The sequence below is a fragment of the Aplidium turbinatum genome, chromosome 10 (genome assembly GCF_918807975.1).
Source record: "Aplidium turbinatum chromosome 10, kaAplTurb1.1, whole genome shotgun sequence".
Taxonomy (NCBI): Eukaryota; Metazoa; Chordata; class Ascidiacea; order Aplousobranchia; family Polyclinidae; genus Aplidium; species Aplidium turbinatum.
Window position 1 is genome coordinate 23168460 of NC_137481.1, and position 19347 is coordinate 23187806.

Genomic DNA, 19347 nt, shown 5'->3' on the forward strand with positions numbered 1-19347 from the left:
TGGTTTAAATTTGGTCAAGTTTAGGTGGCCACTAGATGGAGCTAGTAGTATTTTGGGACTTGATATTAACTTAGTTGGTTAGATATATGCTTGTGCTTTTCAACGATAGCAAATCTGTTGAAATTGAGCAAGAAATGAATAAATGGGAGACAATTAATTATCGTGAACACGCAGGGCGTGAACTGAAAGACGATCGATTCGCCATTGAAATGCATTGGGCAAAAGCTTCGTTGGGGGGCTGTCTTCGAACAACGATTGCTCGCATATTAAATAAGATATAAAAATGAAAGTTAACACTTCAATAAACAGTAATATGTTCTTTTAAACGGTTGTCGTTAAATGTTTTTATCATTGCAAATAAACTTTTGATAATGGTTTAAATTTGGTCAAGTTTAGGTGGCCACTAGATGGAGCTAGTAGTATTTTGGGACTTGATATTAACTTAGTTGGTTAGATATATGCTTGTGCTTTTCAACGATAGCAAATCTGTTGAAATTGAGCAAGAAATGAATAAATGGGAGACAATTAATTATCGTGAACACGCAGGGCGTGAACTGAAAGACGATCGATTCGCCATTGAAATGCATTGGGCAAAAGCTTTGTTGGGGGGCTGTCTTCGAACAACGATTGCTCGCATATTAAATAAGATATAAAAATGAAAGTCAGTACTTTAATACACAGTAACATGTTCTTTTAATTGGATTTAATTTAGACTGTTTATCATTGCAATTAAACTTTTGATAGTGGTTTGAAGTTTGTCAAGTTTAGGTGGCCACTAGATGGAGCTAGTAGTATTTTGGGACTTGGTATTAACTTAGTTGGTTTGATCTATGCTTGTGCTTTTCAACGATAGCAAATCTGTTGAAATTGAGCAAGAAATGAATAAATGGGAGACAATTAATTATCGTGAACACATAGGGCGTGAACTGAAAGACGATCGATTCGTCATTGAAATGCATTGGGCAAAAGCTTCGTTGAGGGGCTGTCTTCGAACAACGATTGCTCGCATATTAAATAAGCTATAAAACTGAAAGTTATTACTTCAATAAACAGTAACATGTTCTTTTAATTGAATTTGATTTAAATTGTTTATCGTTTAAAATAAAGTTTTGGTAATGGTTTGCATTTGGTCAAGTTTAGGTGGCCACTAGATGGAGCTAGTAGTATTTTAAGACTTGGTATTAACTTAGTTGGTTAGATCTATGCTTGTGCTTTTCAACGATAGCAAATCTGTTGAAATTGAGCAAGAAATGAATAAATGGGAGACAATTATTTATCGTGATCACACAGGGCGTGAACTGAAAGACGATCGATTCGCCATTGAAATGCATTGGGCAAAAGCTTCGTTGGGGGGCTGTCTTCGAACAACGATTGCTCGCATATTAAATAAGATATAAAAATGAAAGTTAGCCCTTCAATAAACAGTAATATGTTCTTTTAATTGGTTGTCGTTAAATGTTTTTATCATTGCAAATAAACTTTTGATAATGGTTTAAATTTGGTCAAGTTTAGGTAGCCACTAGATGAAGCTAGTAGTATTTTGGGACTTGGTATTAACTTAGTTGGTTTGATCTATGCTTGTGCTTTTCAACGATAGCAAATCTGTTGAAATTGAGCAAGAAATGAATAAATGGGAGACAATTAATTATCGTGAACACGCAGGGCGTGAACTGAAAGACGATCGATTCGTCATTGAAATGCATTGGGCAAAAGCTTCGTTGAGGGGGCTGTCTTCGAACAACGATTGCTCGCATATTAAATAAGATATAAAAATGAAAGTTAACACTTCAATAAACAGTAATATGTTCTTTTAAACGGTTGTCGTTAAATGTTTTTATCATTGCAAAAAAACTTTTGATAATGGTTTAAATTTGGTCAAGTTTAAGTGGCCACTAGATGGAGCTAGTAGTATTTTGGGACTTGATATTAACTTAGTTGGTTAGATAGATGCTTGTGCTTTTCAACGATAGCAAATCTGTTGAAATTGAGCAAGAAATGAATAAATGGGAGACAATTAATTATCGTGAACACGCAGGGCGTGAACTGAAAGACGATCGATTCGCCATTGAAATGCATTGGGCAAAAGCTTCGTTGGGGGGCTGTCTTCGAACAACGATTGCTCGCATATTAAATAAGATATAAAAATGAAAGTCAGTACTTTAATACACAGTAACATGTTCTTTTAATTGGATTTAATTTAGACTGTTTATCATTGCAATTAAACTTTTGATAGTGGTTTGAATTTGGTCAAGTTTAGGTGGCCACTAGATGGAGCTAGTAGTATTTTGGAACTTGGTATTAACTTAGTTGGTTAGATCTATGCTTCTGCTTTTCAACGATAGCAAATCTGTTGAAATTGAGCAAGAAATGAATAAATGGGAGACAATTAATTATCGTGATCACACAGGGCGTGAACTGAAAGACGATCGATTCGCCATTGAAATGCATTGGGCAAATGCTTCGTTGGGGGGCTGTCTTCGAACAACGATTGCTCGCATATTAAATAAGATATAAAAATGAAAGTTAGCCCTTCAATAAACAGTAATATGTTCTTTTAAACGGTTGTCACTAAATGTTTTTATCATTGCAAATAAACTTTTGATAATGGTTTAAATTTGGTCAAGTTTAGGTGGCCACTAGATGGAGTTAGTAGTATTTTGGGACTTGATATTAACTTAGTTGGTTAGATATATGCTTGTGCTTTTCAACGATAGCAAATCTGTTGAAATTGAGCAAGAAATGAATAAATGGGAGACAATTAATTATCGTGAACACGCAGGGCGTGAACTGAAAGACGATCGATTCGCCATTGAAATGCATTGGGCAAAAGCTTCGTTGGGGGGCTGTCTTCGAACAACGATTGCTCGCATATTAAATAAGATATAAAAATGAAAGTCAGTACTTTAATACACAGTAACACGTTCTTTTAATTGGATTTAATTTAGACTGTTTATCATTGCAATTAAACTTTTGATAGTGGTTTGAAGTTTGTCAAGTTTAGGTGGCCACTAGATGGAGCTAGTAGTATTTTGGGACTTGGTATTAACTTAGTTGGTTTGATCTATGCTTGTGCTTTTCAACGATAGCAAATCTGTTGAAATTGAGCAAGAAATGAATAAATGGGAGACAATTAATTATCGTGAACACATAGGGCGTGAACTGAAAGACGATCGATTCGTCATTGAAATGCATTGGGCAAAAGCTTCGTTGAGGGGCTGTCTTCGAACAACGATTGCTCGCATATTAAATAAGCTATAAAAATGAAAGTTATCACTTCAATAAACAGTAACATGTTCTTTTAATTGAATTTGATTTAAATTGTTTATCGTTTAAAATAAAGTTTTGGTAATGGTTTGCATTTGGTCAAGTTTAGGTGGCCACTAGATGGAGCTAGTAGTATTTTGGGACTTGGTATTAACTTAGTTGGTTAGACCTATGCTTCTGCTTTTCAACGATAGCAAATCTGTTGAAATTGAGCAAGAAATGAATAAATGGGAGACAATTAATTATCGTGAACACGCAGGGCGTGAACTGAAAGACGATCGATTCGTCATTGAAATGCATTGGGCAAAAGCTTCGTTGGGGGGCTGTCTTCGAACAACGATTGCTCGCATATTAAATAAGATATAAAAATGAAAGTTAACACTTCAATAAACAGTAATATGTTCTTTTAAACGGTTGTCACTAAATGTTTTTATCATTGCAAATAAACTTTTGATAATGGTTTAAATTTGGTCAAGTTTAGGTGGCCACTAGATGGAGTTAGTAGTATTTTGGGACTTGATATTAACTTAGTTGGTTAGATATATGCTTGTGCTTTTCAACGATAGCAAATCTGTTGAAATTGAGCAAGAAATGAATAAATGGGAGACAATTAATTATCGTGAACACGCAGGGCGTGAACTGAAAGACGATCGATTCGCCATTGAAATGCATTGGGCAAAAGCTTCGTTGGGGGGCTGTCTTCGAACAACGATTGCTCGCATATTAAATAAGATATAAAAATGAAAGTCAGTACTTTAATACACAGTAACACGTTCTTTTAATTGGATTTAATTTAGACTGTTTATCATTGCAATTAAACTTTTGATAGTGGTTTGAAGTTTGTCAAGTTTAGGTGGCCACTAGATGGAGCTAGTAGTATTTTGGGACTTGGTATTAACTTAGTTGGTTTGATCTATGCTTGTGCTTTTCAACGATAGCAAATCTGTTGAAATTGAGCAAGAAATGAATAAATGGGAGACAATTAATTATCGTGAACACATAGGGCGTGAACTGAAAGACGATCGATTCGTCATTGAAATGCATTGGGCAAAAGCTTCGTTGAGGGGCTGTCTTCGAACAACGATTGCTCGCATATTAAATAAGCTATAAAAATGAAAGTTATCACTTCAATAAACAGTAACATGTTCTTTTAATTGAATTTGATTTAAATTGTTTATCGTTTAAAATAAAGTTTTGGTAATGGTTTGCATTTGGTCAAGTTTAGGTGGCCACTAGATGGAGCTAGTAGTATTTTGGGACTTGGTATTAACTTAGTTGGTTAGACCTATGCTTCTGCTTTTCAACGATAGCAAATCTGTTGAAATTGAGCAAGAAATGAATAAATGGGAGACAATTAATTATCGTGAACACGCAGGGCGTGAACTGAAAGACGATCGATTCGTCATTGAAATGCATTGGGCAAAAGCTTCGTTGGGGGGCTGTCTTCGAACAACGATTGCTCGCATATTAAATAAGATATAAAAATGAAAGTTAACACTTCAATAAACAGTAATATGTTCTTTTAAACGGTTGTCGTTAAATGTTTTTATCATTGCAAAAAAACTTTTGATAATGGTTTAAATTTGGTCAAGTTTAGGTGGCCACTAGATGGAGCTAGTAGTATTTTGGGACTTGATATTAACTTAGTTGGTTAGATATATGCTTGTGCTTTTCAACGATAGCAAATCTGTTGAAATTGAGCAAGAAATGAATAAATGGGAGACAATTAATTATCGTGAACACGCAGGGCGTGAACTGAAAGACGATCGATTCGCCATTGAAATGCATTGGGCAAAAGCTTCGTTGGGGGGCTGTCTTCGAACAACGATTGCTCGCATATTAAATAAGATATAAAAATGAAAGTTAACACTTCAATAAACAGTAATATGTTCTTTTAAACGGTTGTCGTTAAATGTTTTTATCATTGCAAATAAACTTTTGATAATGGTTTAAATTTGGTCAAGTTTAGGTGGCCACTAGATGGAGCTAGTAGTATTTTGGGACTTGATATTAACTTAGTTGGTTAGATATATGCTTGTGCTTTTCAACGATAGCAAATCTGTTGAAATTGAGCAAGAAATGAATAAATGGGAGACAATTAATTATCGTGAACACGCAGGGCGTGAACTGAAAGACGATCGATTCGCCATTGAAATGCATTGGGCAAAAGCTTCGTTGGGGGGCTGTCTTCGAACAACGATTGCTCGCATATTAAATAAGATATAAAAATGAAAGTCAGTACTTTAATACACAGTAACATGTTCTTTTAATTGGATTTAATTTAGACTGTTTATCATTGCAATTAAACTTTTGATAGTGGTTTGAAGTTTGTCAAGTTTAGGTGGCCACTAGATGGAGCTAGTAGTATTTTGGGACTTGGTATTAACTTAGTTGGTTTGATCTATGCTTGTGCTTTTCAACGATAGCAAATCTGTTGAAATTGAGCAAGAAATGAATAAATGGGAGACAATTAATTATCGTGAACACATAGGGCGTGAACTGAAAGACGATCGATTCGTCATTGAAATGCATTGGGCAAAAGCTTCGTTGAGGGGCTGTCTTCGAACAACGATTGCTCGCATATTAAATAAGCTATAAAACTGAAAGTTATTACTTCAATAAACAGTAACATGTTCTTTTAATTGAATTTGATTTAAATTGTTTATCGTTTAAAATAAAGTTTTGGTAATGGTTTGCATTTGGTCAAGTTTAGGTGGCCACTAGATGGAGCTAGTAGTATTTTAAGACTTGGTATTAACTTAGTTGGTTAGATCTATGCTTGTGCTTTTCAACGATAGCAAATCTGTTGAAATTGAGCAAGAAATGAATAAATGGGAGACAATTATTTATCGTGATCACACAGGGCGTGAACTGAAAGACGATCGATTCGCCATTGAAATGCATTGGGCAAAAGCTTCGTTGGGGGGCTGTCTTCGAACAACGATTGCTCGCATATTAAATAAGATATAAAAATGAAAGTTAGCCCTTCAATAAACAGTAATATGTTCTTTTAATTGGTTGTCGTTAAATGTTTTTATCATTGCAAATAAACTTTTGATAATGGTTTAAATTTGGTCAAGTTTAGGTAGCCACTAGATGAAGCTAGTAGTATTTTGGGACTTGGTATTAACTTAGTTGGTTTGATCTATGCTTGTGCTTTTCAACGATAGCAAATCTGTTGAAATTGAGCAAGAAATGAATAAATGGGAGACAATTAATTATCGTGAACACGCAGGGCGTGAACTGAAAGACGATCGATTCGTCATTGAAATGCATTGGGCAAAAGCTTCGTTGAGGGGGCTGTCTTCGAACAACGATTGCTCGCATATTAAATAAGATATAAAAATGAAAGTTAACACTTCAATAAACAGTAATATGTTCTTTTAAACGGTTGTCGTTAAATGTTTTTATCATTGCAAAAAAACTTTTGATAATGGTTTAAATTTGGTCAAGTTTAAGTGGCCACTAGATGGAGCTAGTAGTATTTTGGGACTTGATATTAACTTAGTTGGTTAGATAGATGCTTGTGCTTTTCAACGATAGCAAATCTGTTGAAATTGAGCAAGAAATGAATAAATGGGAGACAATTAATTATCGTGAACACGCAGGGCGTGAACTGAAAGACGATCGATTCGCCATTGAAATGCATTGGGCAAAAGCTTCGTTGGGGGGCTGTCTTCGAACAACGATTGCTCGCATATTAAATAAGATATAAAAATGAAAGTCAGTACTTTAATACACAGTAACATGTTCTTTTAATTGGATTTAATTTAGACTGTTTATCATTGCAATTAAACTTTTGATAGTGGTTTGAATTTGGTCAAGTTTAGGTGGCCACTAGATGGAGCTAGTAGTATTTTGGAACTTGGTATTAACTTAGTTGGTTAGATCTATGCTTCTGCTTTTCAACGATAGCAAATCTGTTGAAATTGAGCAAGAAATGAATAAATGGGAGACAATTAATTATCGTGATCACACAGGGCGTGAACTGAAAGACGATCGATTCGCCATTGAAATGCATTGGGCAAATGCTTCGTTGGGGGGCTGTCTTCGAACAACGATTGCTCGCATATTAAATAAGATATAAAAATGAAAGTTAGCCCTTCAATAAACAGTAATATGTTCTTTTAAACGGTTGTCACTAAATGTTTTTATCATTGCAAATAAACTTTTGATAATGGTTTAAATTTGGTCAAGTTTAGGTGGCCACTAGATGGAGTTAGTAGTATTTTGGGACTTGATATTAACTTAGTTGGTTAGATATATGCTTGTGCTTTTCAACGATAGCAAATCTGTTGAAATTGAGCAAGAAATGAATAAATGGGAGACAATTAATTATCGTGAACACGCAGGGCGTGAACTGAAAGACGATCGATTCGCCATTGAAATGCATTGGGCAAAAGCTTCGTTGGGGGGCTGTCTTCGAACAACGATTGCTCGCATATTAAATAAGATATAAAAATGAAAGTCAGTACATTAATACACAGTAACACGTTCTTTTAATTGGATTTAATTTAGACTGTTTATCATTGCAATTAAACTTTTGATAGTGGTTTGAAGTTTGTCAAGTTTAGGTGGCCACTAGATGGAGCTAGTAGTATTTTGGGACTTGGTATTAACTTAGTTGGTTTGATCTATGCTTGTGCTTTTCAACGATAGCAAATCTGTTGAAATTGAGCAAGAAATGAATAAATGGGAGACAATTAATTATCGTGAACACATAGGGCGTGAACTGAAAGACGATCGATTCGTCATTGAAATGCATTGGGCAAAAGCTTCGTTGAGGGGCTGTCTTCGAACAACGATTGCTCGCATATTAAATAAGCTATAAAAATGAAAGTTATCACTTCAATAAACAGTAACATGTTCTTTTAATTGAATTTGATTTAAATTGTTTATCGTTTAAAATAAAGTTTTGGTAATGGTTTGCATTTGGTCAAGTTTAGGTGGCCACTAGATGGAGCTAGTAGTATTTTGGGACTTGGTATTAACTTAGTTGGTTAGACCTATGCTTCTGCTTTTCAACGATAGCAAATCTGTTGAAATTGAGCAAGAAATGAATAAATGGGAGACAATTAATTATCGTGAACACGCAGGGCGTGAACTGAAAGACGATCGATTCGTCATTGAAATGCATTGGGCAAAAGCTTCGTTGGGGGGCTGTCTTCGAACAACGATTGCTCGCATATTAAATAAGATATAAAAATGAAAGTTAACACTTCAATAAACAGTAATATGTTCTTTTAAACGGTTGTCGTTAAATGTTTTTATCATTGCAAATAAACTTTTGATAATGGTTTAAATTTGGTCAAGTTTAGGTGGCCACTAGATGGAGCTAGTAGTATTTTGGGACTTGATATTAACTTAGTTGGTTAGATATATGCTTGTGCTTTTCAACGATAGCAAATCTGTTGAAATTGAGCAAGAAATGAATAAATGGGAGACAATTAATTATCGTGAACACGCAGGGCGTGAACTGAAAGACGATCGATTCGCCATTGAAATGCATTGGGCAAAAGCTTCGTTGGGGGGCTGTCTTCGAACAACGATTGCTCGCATATTAAATAAGATATAAAAATGAAAGTCAGTACTTTAATACACAGTAACATGTTCTTTTAATTGGATTTAATTTAGACTGTTTATCATTGCAATTAAACTTTTGATAGTGGTTTGAAGTTTGTCAAGTTTAGGTGGCCACTAGATGGAGCTAGTAGTATTTTGGGACTTGGTATTAACTTAGTTGGTTTGATCTATGCTTGTGCTTTTCAACGATAGCAAATCTGTTGAAATTGAGCAAGAAATGAATAAATGGGAGACAATTAATTATCGTGAACACATAGGGCGTGAACTGAAAGACGATCGATTCGTCATTGAAATGCATTGGGCAAAAGCTTCGTTGAGGGGCTGTCTTCGAACAACGATTGCTCGCATATTAAATAAGCTATAAAACTGAAAGTTATTACTTCAATAAACAGTAACATGTTCTTTTAATTGAATTTGATTTAAATTGTTTATCGTTTAAAATAAAGTTTTGGTAATGGTTTGCATTTGGTCAAGTTTAGGTGGCCACTAGATGGAGCTAGTAGTATTTTAAGACTTGGTATTAACTTAGTTGGTTAGATCTATGCTTGTGCTTTTCAACGATAGCAAATCTGTTGAAATTGAGCAAGAAATGAATAAATGGGAGACAATTATTTATCGTGATCACACAGGGCGTGAACTGAAAGACGATCGATTCGCCATTGAAATGCATTGGGCAAAAGCTTCGTTGGGGGGCTGTCTTCGAACAACGATTGCTCGCATATTAAATAAGATATAAAAATGAAAGTTAGCCCTTCAATAAACAGTAATATGTTCTTTTAATTGGTTGTCGTTAAATGTTTTTATCATTGCAAATAAACTTTTGATAATGGTTTAAATTTGGTCAAGTTTAGGTAGCCACTAGATGAAGCTAGTAGTATTTTGGGACTTGGTATTAACTTAGTTGGTTTGATCTATGCTTGTGCTTTTCAACGATAGCAAATCTGTTGAAATTGAGCAAGAAATGAATAAATGGGAGACAATTAATTATCGTGAACACGCAGGGCGTGAACTGAAAGACGATCGATTCGTCATTGAAATGCATTGGGCAAAAGCTTCGTTGAGGGGGCTGTCTTCGAACAACGATTGCTCGCATATTAAATAAGATATAAAAATGAAAGTTAACACTTCAATAAACAGTAATATGTTCTTTTAAACGGTTGTCGTTAAATGTTTTTATCATTGCAAAAAAACTTTTGATAATGGTTTAAATTTGGTCAAGTTTAAGTGGCCACTAGATGGAGCTAGTAGTATTTTGGGACTTGATATTAACTTAGTTGGTTAGATAGATGCTTGTGCTTTTCAACGATAGCAAATCTGTTGAAATTGAGCAAGAAATGAATAAATGGGAGACAATTAATTATCGTGAACACGCAGGGCGTGAACTGAAAGACGATCGATTCGCCATTGAAATGCATTGGGCAAATGCTTCGTTGGGGGGCTGTCTTCGAACAACGATTGCTCGCATATTAAATAAGATATAAAAATGAAAGTCAGTACTTTAATACACAGTAACATGTTCTTTTAATTGGATTTAATTTAGACTGTTTATCATTGCAATTAAACTTTTGATAGTGGTTTGAATTTGGTCAAGTTTAGGTGGCCACTAGATGGAGCTAGTAGTATTTTGGAACTTGGTATTAACTTAGTTGGTTAGATCTATGCTTCTGCTTTTCAACGATAGCAAATCTGTTGAAATTGAGCAAGAAATGAATAAATGGGAGACAATTAATTATCGTGATCACACAGGGCGTGAACTGAAAGACGATCGATTCGCCATTGAAATGCATTGGGCAAATGCTTCGTTGGGGGGCTGTCTTCGAACAACGATTGCTCGCATATTAAATAAGATATAAAAATGAAAGTTAGCCCTTCAATAAACAGTAATATGTTCTTTTAATTGGTTGTCGTTAAATGTTTTTATCATTGCAAATAAACTTTTGATAATGGTTTAAATTTGGTCAAGTTTAGGTGGCCACTAGATGGAGCTAGTAGTATTTTGGGACTTGATATTAACTTAGTTAGTTAGATATATGCTTGTGCTTTTCAACGATAGCAAATCTGTTGAAATTGAGCAAGAAATGAATAAATGGGAGACAATTAATTATCGTGAACACGCAGGGCGTGAACTGAAAGACGATCGAATCGCCATTGAAATGCATTGGGCAAAAGCTTCGTTGGGGGGCTGTCTTCGAACAACGATTGCTTGCATATTGAATAAGATATAAAAATGAAAGTTAGCCCTTCAATAAACAGTAATATGTTTTTTTAATTGGTTGTCGTTAAATGTTTTTATCATTGCAAATAAATTTTTGATAATGGTTTGTATTTGGTCAAGTTTAGGTGGCCACTAGATAGAGCTAGAAGTATTTTGGGACTTGGTATTAACTTAGTTGGTTAGATCTATGCTTCTGCTTTTCAACGATAGCAAATCTGTTGAAATTGAGCAAGAAATGAATAAATGGGAGACAATTAATTATCGTGATCACATAGGGCGTGAACTGAAAGACGATCGATTCGTCATTGAAATGCATTGGGCAAAAGCTTCGTTGGTGGGCTGTCTTCGAACAACGATTGCTCGCATATTAAATAAGATATAAAAATGAAAGTTAGTACTTCAATACACAGTAACATGTTCTTTTAATTGGATTTGATTTAAATTGTTTATCATTTAAAATGAAGTTTTGTTGAAGTTTTGGTTGAAGTTTTGATTGTCAAGTTTAGGTGACCACTAGATGGAGCTAGTAGTATTTTTGGACTTGGTATTAACTTAGTTGGTTAGATATATGCTTGTGCTTTCCTACGATAGCAAATTTGTTGAAGTTCAACAACAAATCAATAAATGGGAGACAATTTCTTTCCGGTGTGCATTTCCACCCCGCCCTTCCTCTTTCATAATAGTCTATTCCAATATGTGTGACGTCATAATTTTTTCCGGTTGACCAACAGGGCGTCTTGTGCAAGAGCACCAAAAATACCAGTTAATCTATGTTTCATGTCACGATCAAGCTTGAATAAAACCTGTCAGAGAAAACGTAATAAGGTAGGCTACTTCAGTACGGTAGCCTATTACCTTCAACAAAGCTCAGAATGCAAGGACATCTCACGTAGTGTTGGTAAATTAACATTGAGAAGCTCCTTGAAGGGTCCAATAGCAGAAGAGCTTTCCATGCTTTTTAGCCAATTCTCTTTTTAGAACTTTTATGCATGGTTTATCAATTAACAGCACTGCCAAGAACAACATCAGCTTTATGAACTGAAGATAATATGTGAAGACTGAAGAGATTGATATATCATTTTATGAAGAAAAAAGATACAGTGTACACTGACTGACTGAAGTACACACATACAGAAAACTAAGACTTTAATTCCTGCAAACTTAGTTGTCTACGTTTACCGCAATACTATTAACTTTATTACTGTCATTGTCAAAGCTACATATCAACATACCGCAATATAGAAATGTCAGAATGACGAACAGCAACTTATCAGAATAAGCAGTTTTTATTCCAGAAGACATGACCATTCCGAATTTTGCTTTACACAATTTTGAAAACCTAGCCTGAATGATTAATTATAACATAAAATCATACCAAACAGTTAGCCTGAACATAACTTTCTGTCTAAGTTTTGCAGCTTTCTCATGATCACAACTCGCTGGAAAACCTTTGAGAAGGCCATCACAGACAGCAATCGCGCACGCGTGCGTGTGGCACACACCACATTTGCTTTGAATGACCCATTCAAAGTGCGTTATTTGGGTCACGTGATTGATGCGTTGTGTTGGCATTTTTGGTGGAATCATACTTATGCGATATTGCTGACGAGTTTGCTCTTTTTTCTTTTTCACGCCGCCCTACGGTTGTATGAGAGAATTCAATTCAATTCTCTCTCCAGAATGATCCATACATAAGAAGTTTCATATCCGCTACTCTAGAAATCTGTGTTTTCACCTTTGCAACATGGAATCCACGCGCCAATTGTCAGTCTTTTTAACGGAAACTCGGGACTTTATGAAGTCAAAGTCTAGGACGGAAACCCACTCCTACAGAACCCGTGTTCCACCTAGCCTACTTAGGAGTAAAGTTCGACCGACAATTAATCTACAAGCAAGTCAAGTCAAGTCAATTTATTTTGTTTTAACAGCGCCATATATTAACAAATAATCAGAGTAAAATGTAATTGTCAAAACAATGCATTGTACAACTGTTGGTTAGATTATGGCGCAATCAGGATGGTAGCGAAAGACCATAAGCAGTCATCTAGTCAGCCACCACCCCATCACAGTAAATCTAACTACACATTCATACACACTAGTGTGCAGAGGCAGGCACACTACTTCATTGAATAAAAAGGGTTCGCCACTGAGATTGAAAAACAATTACTGTTGGTTTGAATCTGCATTCTCAGACTGAGTAAGCCGAGGATGAAGATTCAAACCAACCACCAAGAATTGACCAACCACCAATAATTAGTGATTGTGTGCTATAATAGGCTACAGCACTTGCGAAAGTTTTCCTGAAATAACGAAGAAAAACGTGGATACCACCACCGAATTGCAACAATTTTTATGTGAAGCATACAAAAAAGCACCACGCTGAAGCCTTCCATGCTAAGCTATCACGCAACAACTTGCTGAAATGCTTAGCAGGAACATCCTGGGGTGCTGGTAGCCTACCTCCACACTTTGTACAAATGCTCTTGCACCTCGAAATATGCTTCCCTCGCTCGGTGTCGTAGCGTACACAATAGCAACATTGACACTACCTTCAACAATACAATGAGAATAGTCACCGGTTGTCTATTTCCAACTCTCACTGACTTTCTGTCAGTAGGCTACTGGTTTGGTTGGTTGGTTTTGAATCTTTATCCTCGGACTGACAAAACCTTGATTGGTTATTCCTGGTAGTTTCGCATACTTGTAGAGGCTCTTGACGCAGGGTTGGTTACCGAGATTGGCAAAGTGACGCTTCCGATTGTTGAAGTGTTGTTACCGGGGAATTATTCTATTCACTAGGTGCCGCTGAATGGAGAGCAGTCCAGTAGTCTTTAACGTGCGTTGCTCAAGCGCACACTCCGAGAGCCGGGAGCGTAACCACTAAGCTAACGGGACAGACAAATCTATCAGGCATTGCCCCATTTAGACTGCGTCTAAATAATCACGTACGTAATCTGGTTTTACAAGCTATGGTAAGGGATGACCATGACCACCACCTCCTCAACCAAATAGTCCTAACTCACACTTTCGAAGGCCCCAGCGCTCAAACTCTGGATGTCCTTTTCCGCCACGCAGCGATTACCAGCAACTCTACAGCTACCTGCAACCCCAACTTCCAAATTACCGTACCGAATTTTGTTAGAGTGAATGGAAAGAAGTCACGAGACCAATTCAATTAGGCCTATAGCCTACTATGGCACACATTATTGCATGCAACTCTATTGCAGAATGTTGATAATTTAATTGCTTGTTTAAAATTAGAATTATCTTCCTCTTCAATGTATTTTATTAATGTGTATTTATCGTAGGCTACTGTTGCAATTCGAACTTGGATATTGGATAACTACACATAGCTTACAATATTTAGGTAGGCTAAAGTGAATGACGTGTGACACATCCCTGATGTGACATAAGTAAAGGAAATTACATAAGTAAAGAATTATGTAGGCCGTAGGCCTAGTCCTACTCTTTGTGAAGCCCCCATTGCTTGCGGACTGGGGTAGGCCGTTTTAATAGCACCCTAATTAACATGTTTCCATGGGGCCTCGCCAGCTCACCATCTTGTGCATGTGGGTTACATTTTCAGACCGCATACCACATTAGCTACCAGTCCTGTATAACCTACTCCGTGATAAACATGTGGATTGTGGACCTTACAACACTCGATAAGCAGACATATATTGGTTGTTGTGCCTGGATTTAACAACGTGACCTGCGGTGGCCTCATACGCAAAAAGAAGAATAAAAATAAACGGTGATCGAGCGAATTTTTACTTTAGAACAAACTTCAGCAAAATGTAGACAAGGTTACAATAAAAAAATGTTTTTTCTTCGTTTTCTTCACTTAGCCTACTCTGATTTCCAACACCCAAAATCTTTCTGAAATCACGGCTTCTAACTTCAAAGGGCTGTTCTGTTAGTAATGATTTAGTTGACGTGCAATGTTTAGTTGCTTCTACCGAAAAGTGTACCTGACAGTGTTGAGCGGAGTGTGATTTTTGAGACTCTGATTCCTCCTTCATTAAACCAAACTCCACTCCAATCCGACTTCGAAACACTTCTTCATTTCAGACTAAGAATCCACTTCACTCCAAAATCCAATTATGAGTAAACATGTCAGTAGCCAAAGCGCATAGCCTAACACAAAAAATCTTAAAGGCGCAAAAATCTTTTGTCAAATTTAGTAGCACGCCTATAGGCCCAAATGCTAAGTGCACACTTATCGGCATACGGCCTACCGATCGGTCAAACATCGTATGACAGTTTATTTATTCTTTTTCTGCAAACAGAACTAGAATACACAGTAGGCTAGTTTACTGGACTTATTTGATAGGCTATAACTAAATGCAAACTCTGAATCTACTTCACTCTCAAACTCTGGTTAAAAATGAAACTCCGAGTCCACTCCATTTTTTTTTTTGGACAATCCGACAAACTCCGGTTTCACTCCACTCCAAATAATAATAATCATGCTTCTCCACTTCAAGTTCAACTCTAGGACATGATGCACATGAGTTTGACAAGACATGTCGCTGAAGCGCTAAACTGTTTGTATCAAGCCGTTTGTGAGTTTTTAACACACCATAAGATCCTTCTTTTTTCCATATAAATATGATTCCTATGGACTATGGTTACTGGGTTCGTGATGTTGACATGAAAAATAAAGTTATGAAATAAAATATAAACAAAAAATACGTTGGAAACTCTGCAAAATATTTGATTTCTATGATTCGATTCGAGTTAAAAAATTTTAAGACCGAGTCGGGTTGTTTTTTGTCGCTTGCAGATGCCGGCTTACTACCAGTGATTCAAGAATTGGATTTAAGCGGACGGGAAGGCAAGGAACCCAATCTTCATATCTTTTTGCAGGCATGCTATTAATGCAACATTTTGTCGAATTTGTTTTTATTTCGTCTGAAAGTAATGGAGTAGGGTACGGTAAGCTACCGGTAATGTTCTGACAAAACTTGTTTTAAGCACAATGTCAACAGAAAGAGCTGGTATACAAGTCCCCCCATTGGTAACTCATGACAAAGACAGGACTCGACCATATAGGGTGAAACTACTTTACCTTTGGTTTATTGTTCACACACTTCAATCCACATGTTTTAGTCAATTCCTCTTTACCAGCTTCAACTTTATTACAACCGCCTGCAATGATATTGATATCTCTTGTTACGTTACTATGCAAACTCTAACGGCCAATAAGAAAGATCATTCCCTTTTACTGTTCAGTGTTCTTCCATCTTATACAGTAATAATCATGCTTTTATTTGCGCCCAATGCGATATCATACAGTACACCGCGATCACAGATGCGATACAACAGACGACAGGAAGCAGCGAAGTGACATAATCCAGCTGTGTAACAATTGGATCTTTGAGGCAAAATGTCTTGTGCGGGGTTGGCAAACTTGTTCAATGAAAAAGTCAATTGCCAAAAATTACAACCACTAGCGAGCCGCAAAATGTGTCGAGCGTCAGTAAAATAGGTAAATAATGCAAGCTTTACGTGAAATAACTTGCCTTAAATCTTGTATTTTCTTTTCGGCAGCCATTGTGGCCTACCAGGAGCTCCTTCTCGGCAGCCAAGTCTGCGCACTTGGAGGCCAAAGTACAAATAACATTAGCTCAAGTAAATAGAATTGAACTTGCTACAATGCTAAAATGATCACTTAGCGTTGTTGAAGTCTGGATGACGTCCTGCAATAGAATCGTTGTACCATGCAATAACTGCTTTACTGCAATAACAATAAATGTAATTCGGTATTGCGGGACCATCTAACGACATTAAATTTTTCAATTGCTTGCTGCTCAGTAAATTGTTTCAACTGTATATCGCCTTTCATAAAATCTGACCATTTATACCTGATCACGTTTGCCGAACAAACTTGCATGCTGCTTTTTTTTTCGGTCATTTATCGGTCATTGACCAATTTTTTAGCAAAATGTCCGAAAAAAATATAGTCAATTCGGTCAAAATGTCCGAAAAAAATTGCAAGGTTGAGTTTCGCTGATGAACGTTGAAGAAACGTTTGTCTGTTCTAACTTTTCTCAGATAAAACACAACAACGTTTCTCAGCGAAACTTAATGTTGTAGCTAATCGGGAAGTGCAAATTTTGGTTTGTATCAACTATTAGAAAGGACATATTTTCATCAGAAAAAAATGACCAAAATAAATAAAAAATGACCGAATTTTTACAAGTCATTTTGGACAAATGACCGAAAAGTCTCAGCAAAAAAAAACCCAGCTTGCATGAGTCAAATTTCTTCATGTTATTAGCTAGCCAAATTTACGAAAATGACTGATTTTATGCGCTTCATTTTTACTGTCAATAAGTAAGTTTTTTGGCTGCGAAAATCTACTGTACTTATTTCAAGAAAATAGTTTTATCACATGTATTATTTAAGGGTTTTAGTTTTGCCATATTCTTAATGCTTCCACCTTCATACATTTATTAAAGCATGCGCCACCTTACGTTCCACCCTTGGCAGTTGGCACTATGGTTGCAAAAGAAGATATGGAGTCTACGTAACAACACGTCTGAGTGCGTAATAGAGGTCATTATCTTGCTTAAGTAAACAGGAAAATGTAGCTTCAGAGGCGTAGAGTAATAACTATATATATAATGTACCGTATTTTACGGACCATAAGGCGCACCGGACTATAAGGCACACTGTCAATAAATTGCTTTGATTAGTTTTTTGTTCATACATAAGGCGCACCGGACTATAAGGCAGGGTTGAGAAAAACCCGGGTTTTTTTAAAAAAGCCCAACCCGCCCGGGTTTTTTTAAAAAAATTTGGGTTTTATTGGTTTTTTTTAAAAAAGATTCAAAAAAAGGTAGATTCAAGCTTATTTCACCTCAAAACTACTATTTACGAATGAAGTGCAGCCTTTCACTCAAAGTACATGCTTGCATAACTCAATAAAATAATGCACTAGGGCCGTTGTTGCTTGAATGTTGCATCATCCATTAATTTCAAGATCAAGTTGGATGTTGCATCATCCACTGATTTCTATACCAAGTTGATGCTACCGTGGTAGAAATCACACTATTGCATCATTTGCTTTAGATTTGAAGGCAAGGAGCATTTATGCCATCATGTTTAAATATTTTTTATCATTTATATATATATTATATATACTATAGTAATGGATGAGCAATTGAGCGATTGCGTGGCCAATTAGGCAAATGCTTTGAAACAGCCATGCGTTAGAATCCAGAATCTGTAATTGGTAAATAGCCTCCTAAATTGCATTTCACATCATATATACAGACTACAGTAGAGTAGTACTTTCACCAGTGTAACTACGAGGCCTTCTTGCATAAATGAGTTTTAGTGTAGTATACACAAAGTGGCATTACTTGATTTTTGTGTACTGTACAATATCCACTGCGTTTTCAGTTTATTCTTGGTAATTTACTTCACAATCACATCCTTAAGTCCTAATTTAAAGTTTGTTTTAAGTGCCTTGTAGTGTTTTTGTTCATTTTTAATTTTCTAATAAAAACTAGACAAATATAATGCTCTGGGTTTTTTTATGGGTTTTTTTAAGTGGGTTTTTTTAGAAAAACCCACCCGGGTTTTTTTGGGTCGGGTAAAATACCGACAACCCTGCTATAAGGCGCACCGGACCATACATAATAGTAGTATCGGTACTGGTTTTGAGTGTAGGCATTAAAGCACTACCGCACTTGATCCATACATAAGGCGCACGATCAATTTATGAGGAAAAAAAAGAATTTAAAGTGCGCCTTATGGTCCGTAAAATACGGTAATTCGCTTTGCTTGGCTTTTTGCTTGGCATTGAGCACTTTTTGTAGTATTGTTTTATCCACTCTCTAGAGTCTTTATGTTTATACATATTTTATATATGTTCTGCAAATAGATATGGACCCGACGTATACAACATGCCTAAATGGATGTTGACGTCAAGTGTCTTGCCTGAGTTAACAGGGAAATATAGCCTCTGCCTAAATATTAATCCTTTGAATGAGTGAAAGATGTTCATATTCCCAGGGTTGGGCACCCGCTACTTTTAAAGTAGCGCGCTACCGCTACTTGGGCCAAAATAGCGCGCGCTACCCGCTACCAATTTACAAAAGTAGCGCGCTACCGCTACTAGGGCCAAAGTAGCGCGCGCTACCGCTACTTTTGTCTGAAATGACACTAGGAAACACTCAAGTCCCTAGTAACGAAAATATGACCTTGAAAACGAATGTTATCATTCGTTTACGCCAGTGGTTCTCAAACTTTTTTTTGTTGCGACGCCTCTGGAA

At 36.3% G+C, this 19347-nt stretch overlaps 1 long non-coding RNA gene across 1 annotated transcript in view; it reads right to left on the bottom strand.

Annotated features, from left to right (window-relative positions):
• The window catches only part of LOC145778467 (uncharacterized), a 30124-nt gene extending 17648 nt beyond the window's left edge, over window positions 1-12476 (bottom strand). The window contains exon 1 of the long non-coding RNA XR_014290438.1: window positions 11918-12476. This is a non-coding gene — a long non-coding RNA (uncharacterized LOC145778467). The remainder of the gene's footprint in view (window positions 1-11917) is intronic.
• Between the last annotated feature and the right edge of the window lie 6871 nt (window positions 12477-19347).